Below are 6,000 nucleotides of genomic sequence, written 5' to 3'. Positions count from 1 at the left end.
CTGGTCAGTCTATGTCATGGAAAGAGCTCTTAATGTTTTGTATACTCAGTGTATAATATTAATTAAATATGTGTATAAAGTCTTTAAAGGTGTTACACCTAGAATTTAAAAAAATGTATCCTCTATGTGGTAGGTAGGTTAATGTGTCGAACCTTTAACAATGTTTTAATATCGCATGAACACGCATAGGATACCTCTACACCATTTCTCCTTATACACCCAGTACATTACGCTGGATGGCATCAGACAGTGCTAATCTGGTGTACACAGGAGTGAAGGGGTTTAACACCACCTCATTGACCAGAAACAGAGTTTACTAATGAATCTAGGAATTCACATTCTCTCTGATGTTTTCTCTATTGATCCAGGTCCAATGCCTCCTAATAGGTCCCTCAGCACCTTGCTCTAACACAGGTAGACTGAGAACACACACATGAACCAACGTATGCATACAAGCAAATACTGACACATCCTCGAGCACACACGCACGCACACACGCACACACACACACACACACACACACACACACACACACACACACACACACACACACACACACACACACACACACACAAGTGAGCACGCATACAGGCAAGCTTGTAGGCACACACACAGGCTCATGCACAGATGCCGACACACACAGTCACGTACACCCCATCTGTGGAGCGAAAGAGACTCTGTGAGAACAACACAAAGACAAAGACCGATAAGGAATGATATAGGTAATGAAGGATGGAGAGATACTTAGATGTTTACAGTGTCTTGCCATTTACTACATATGACAGGGACATTCTGCTTGGGAAAACAGGTGTTCAACCCAAGTATGGGAATCTGATTGCCATCAGTTTAAACGTGACACGACAAGAATAAATTCAAGTAAATCCTTTGCTCTTTAAACACTGTTGCTTCATTCATTGTCATGGATCACATATCACACTACTCTATTGCCAAAACACAAAGAATGTTTCAAACCATTCCAAGAGTATAGCCTAAGATATCTCCACTGCTTAGCCATCTGTCAATGTACACAGCACAGGCCTATCTATTCTGTTCCAGTCACTCCCACTCCAAAGCCCTGATCTGGAGTGTCTGTGTGTCTCGCATAACACTCAAATGAAGGCACCGTATGGAGAGCAGATAAAGCCAGGAAAAATGCCCAGTAAGGGCCTAATGTTACAGGAAGTATGCCCAGTAAGGTCCTCATATAACAGGTAGTATGCCCAGTAAGGTCCTCATGTAACAGGTAGTATGCCCAGTAAGGTCCTCATGTAACAGGTAGTATGCCCAGTAAGGGCCTCATATAACAGGTAGTATGCCCAGTAAGGTGCTCATGTGACAGGCAGTATGCCCAGTAAGGGCCTCATATAACAGGTAGTATGCCCAGGGCCTAGTGTAACAGGCAGTATGCCCAGTAAGGGCCTCATATAACAGGCAGTATGCCCAGTAAGGGCCTGATGTAACAGGTAGTATGTCCAGTAAGGGCCTGATGTAACAGGCAGTATGTCCAGTAAGGTACTGATGTAACAGGCAGTGTGCCCAGTAAGGTCCTAATATAACAGGTAGTGTGCCCAGTAAGGTCCTAATGTAACAGGCAGTGTGCCCAGTAAGGTCCTAATGTAACAGGCAGTGTGCCCTGTAAGGTCCTAATGTAACAGGCAGTGTGCCCAGTAAGGTGCTAATGTAACAGGTAGTATGTCCAGTAAGGGACTGATGTAACAGGCAGTGTGCCCAGTAAGGTCCTGATGTAACAGGCAGTGTGCCCAGTAAGGTCCTAATATAACAGGCAGTGTGCCCAGTAAGGTCCTCATGTAACAGGCAGTATGCCCAGTAAGGTCCTAATGTAACAGGCAGTGTGCCCAGTAAGGTCCTAATATAACAGGCAGTATGCCCAGTAAGGTCCTAATATAACAGGCAGTATGCCCAGTAAGGTATTAATGTAACAGGCAGTGTGCCCAGTAAGGTGCTAATGTAACAGGCAGTATGCCCAGTAAGGTATTAATGTAACAGGCAGTATACCCAGTAAGGGCCTCATATAATAGGTAGTATGCTCAGTGAGGTGCTAATGTAACAGGCAGTATGCCCAGTAAGGGCCTCATATAATAGGTAGTATGCCCAGTAAGGTCATCATGTAACAGGCAGTATGCCCAGTAAGGGCCTCATATAATAGGTAGTATGCCCAGTAAGGGCCTAATGTAACAGGAAGTATGCCCAGTAAGGGCCTCATATAATAGGCAGTATGCCCAGTATGGGTCTCATGTAATAGGTAGTATGCCCAGTAAGGGCCTTATATAACAGGTAGTGTGCCCAGTAAGGTCCTAATATAACAGGCAGTATGCCCAGTAAGGTCCTAATGTAACAGGCAGTGTGCCCAGTAAGAGCCTCATATAATAGGCAGTATGCCCAGGATGGGTCTCATGTAATAGGTAGTATGCCCAGTAAGGAACTTATATAACAGGCAGTATGCCCAGTAAGGGCCTCATATAACAGGCAGTATTCCCAGTAAGGGCCTCATATAACAGGTAGTATGCCCAGTAAGAGCCTCATATAACAGACAGTATTCCCAGTAAGGGCGTAATATAACAGGTAGTATGCCCAGTAAGGGCCTAGTGTAACAGGCAGTATGCCCAGTAAGGGCCTCATATAATAGGTAGTATGCCCAGTAAGGTCCTCATGTAACAGGCAGTATGCCCAGTAAGGTCGGAATGTAACAGGCAGTGTGCCCAGTAAGGTCCTAATATAACAGGTAGTATGCCCAGTAAGGGCCTGATGTAACAGGCAGTATGCCCAGTAAGGGCCTCATGTGACAGGCAGTATGCCCAGTAAGGGCCTGATGTAACAGGCAGTATGCCCAGTAAGGGCCTGATGTGACAGGCAGTATGCCCAGTAAGGTCCTCATGTGACAGGCAGTATGTCCAGTAAGGGCATCATGTGACAGGCAGTATGCCCAGTAAGGGCCTGATGTGACAGGCAGTGTGCCCAGTAAGGGCCTCATGTGACAGGCAGTATGCCCAGTAAGGTCCTCATGTGACAGGCAGTATGCCCAGTAAGGTATTAATGTAACAGGCAGTGTGCCCAGTAAGGTCCTAATGTAACAGGCAGTGTGCCCAGTAAGGTCCTAATATAACAGGCAGTATGCCCAGTAAGGTATTAATGTAACAGGCAGTGTGCCCAGTAAGGTCCTAATGTAACAGGCAGTATGCCCAGTAAGGTCCTAATATAACAGGCAGTATGCCCAGTAAGGTATTAATGTAACAGGCAGTGTGCCCAGTAAGGTCCTAATGTAACAGGCAGTATGCCCAGTAAGGGCCTCATATAATAGGTAGTATGCCCAGTAAGGTCCTCATGTAACAGGCAGTATGCCCAGTATGGGTCTCATGTAATAGGTAGTATGCCCAGTAAGGGCCTTATATAACAGGCAGTATGCCCAGTAAGGGCCTAATGTAACAGGATGTATGTCCAGTAAGGGCATCATATAACAGGTAGTATGCCCAGTAAGGTATTAATATAACAGGCAGTATGCCCAGTAAGGTCCTCATGTAACAGGTAGTATGCCCAGTAAGGGCCTCATGTAACAGGCAGTATTCCCAGTAAGGTCCTAATATAACAGGCAGTATGCCCAGTAAGGTCCTCATGTAACAGGCAGTATTCCCAGTAAGGTCCTAATATAACAGGCAGTATGCCCAGTAAGGTCCTCATGTAACAGGTAGTATGCCCAGTAAGGGCCTCATATAACAGGCAGTATTCCCAGTAAGGTCCTAATATAACAGGCAGTATGCCCAGTAAGGGCCTCATATAACAGGTAGTATGCCCAGTAAGGGCCTCATATAACAGGTAGTATGCCCAGTAAGGGCCTCATTTAACAGGTAGTATGCCCAGTAAGGGCCTCATATAACAGGCAGTATGACCAGTAAGGGCCTCATGTAACAGGCAGTGTGCCCAGTAAGGTCCTAATATAACAGGTAGTATGCCCAGTAAGGGCCTCATGTAACAGGCAGTATGTCCAGTAAGGGCCTCATATAACAGGCAGTATGCCCAATAAGGGCCTCATGTGACAGGCAGTATGCCCAGTAAGGGCCTAATATAACAGGCAGTATGTCCAGTAAGGGCCTCATGTAACAGGCAGTATGTCCAGTAAGGGCCTCATATAACAGGCAGTATGCCCAGTAAGGGCCTCATGTGACAGGCAGTATGCCCAGTAAGGGCCTAATATAACAGGTAGTATGACCAGTAAGGGCCTCATTTAACAGGTAGTATGCCCAGTAAGGGCCTCATATAACAGGCAGTATGCCCAGTAAGGGCCTCATGTGACAGGCAGTATGCCCAGTAAGGGCCTAATATAACAGGTAGTATGACCAGTAAGGGCCTCATTTAACAGGTAGTATGCCCAGTAAGGGCCTCATATAACAGGCAGTATGACCAGTAAGGGCCTCATTTAACAGGTAGTATGCCCAGTAAGGGCCTATGCTTCACTTTGTACATCACTCTGCCTGCCTCTTCCTCTCAGAGTCTGCATCACCCTGCCTGCAGAAATTCAATCTGCCTAGACTTATTAATTATGCCTCAAGCAGCACATCTTCCCAGGCCACACAAAGCCTTCTTTTGAATGTTGCCAAGTGATTTGTGGTGTGATGCTTCTCTATATTAAAGATGTGCATGTTTAAGAAAGAGGGGGAGGGAGGATGTGGTGGTGTGTGTGTGTGTTTGTATGTTTGTGTGTGTGTGCGTGCGTGTGCGTGTGCGTGTTCGTAAGTGCGTGCGTGCGTGCGTGTGTGTGTGTGTGTGTGTGTGTGTGTGTGTGTGTGTGTGTGTGTGTGTGTGTGTGTTTGTGTAACACCACAGAGCTGTACAGGCTGATTATGAACTCTACAGGTTCCCTGGAGATCTGAACAGACTCAGCTAGGACTTTTTACTGATTGTCTGTGAAGCTTTGTTTATTTTGTATTTCTTACATTTGAAATCAGCAGCAATCACCCATAATTTGAAGAGACTGTTCTGCACTAGGATGTTTACGCATCCAGCATAGTTGTTGGAAGCGTGTTGGAAAGGGACAAGTGAAAAGGAAATATCGGAACCAACACAGTACATTTGGGGTCTGTGTGTCTTTAGAAATAGCAGCCATGTTTGTCCTGTCCTCTTATTTTGTCGCCCAACATCCCTGTTTCCTCTCGGTGTCACTGGCCTGCAGTAAGAGCTCCTTTACCCACGGTCAAACATTTTACTATTCGATCGATGGCCAGCGACTTACAAATCATATGTATTGATCAACGTAATCATCAGGTCGAATGTAGGGCAAACAGTAAAATCATATGCACTTAGGCTTAATAGCCCTCATTAAAGCAATTATGCGTGCAAACTAGGACTGTCTAACCTTAACATATTATGCGGCTGAGCCACAATATGTCTTTTAGGGTTTTCTATCCGTGTGATTCTGACCGTAAATCAGAGTTTTACTCCCTATTGACTGGTGCAGGTGGAAGGCTTGGGGCTGGTGTAATGGGACGCTGACACTGAAACCCACATTGCCCTCTGGGTAAAACTGCTCTATGACATAATGTGTCAGTATTTTTTATATTTTATATGGGTGTCAATACTGAATGTATTTACTAATGACAGTGAAGCGGGAGGTGTAGTGGGCGACCTGCTAATGAACACAGTGCATTTGGAAGAGTCAATCCACAGGTCAAGGACTGGAGGTAGAGAAAAATAAAGAGAGGGGAGAGAGAGAGAGCAGAGAGAGAAGGGGGCGAAGAGAGAGGAGAGAGATAAGGGGGGGGTAGAAAGGAGAGAGGGGGCGGGGTGAGGGGGGAGAGGGGGGTAGAGAGGGGAGAGAGAGAGAGCAGAGAGAGAAGGGGGTAGAGAGGAGAGAGGGGGGCGGAGAGAGAGGAGAGAGAGAGAAGGGGGTAAAAAGGAGAGGGGGAGCGGAGAGAGGGGGAGAGGGGGTAGAGAGGAGAGAGAGAGGGGGGCGGAGAGAGAGCAGAGAGAGAAGGGGGTAGAGAGGAG

This window comes from Oncorhynchus nerka, linkage group LG28 (genome assembly GCF_034236695.1).
Source record: "Oncorhynchus nerka isolate Pitt River linkage group LG28, Oner_Uvic_2.0, whole genome shotgun sequence".
NCBI classification, from domain to species: Eukaryota; Metazoa; Chordata; class Actinopteri; order Salmoniformes; family Salmonidae; genus Oncorhynchus; species Oncorhynchus nerka.
This window is presented reverse-complemented; position numbering follows the sequence as displayed.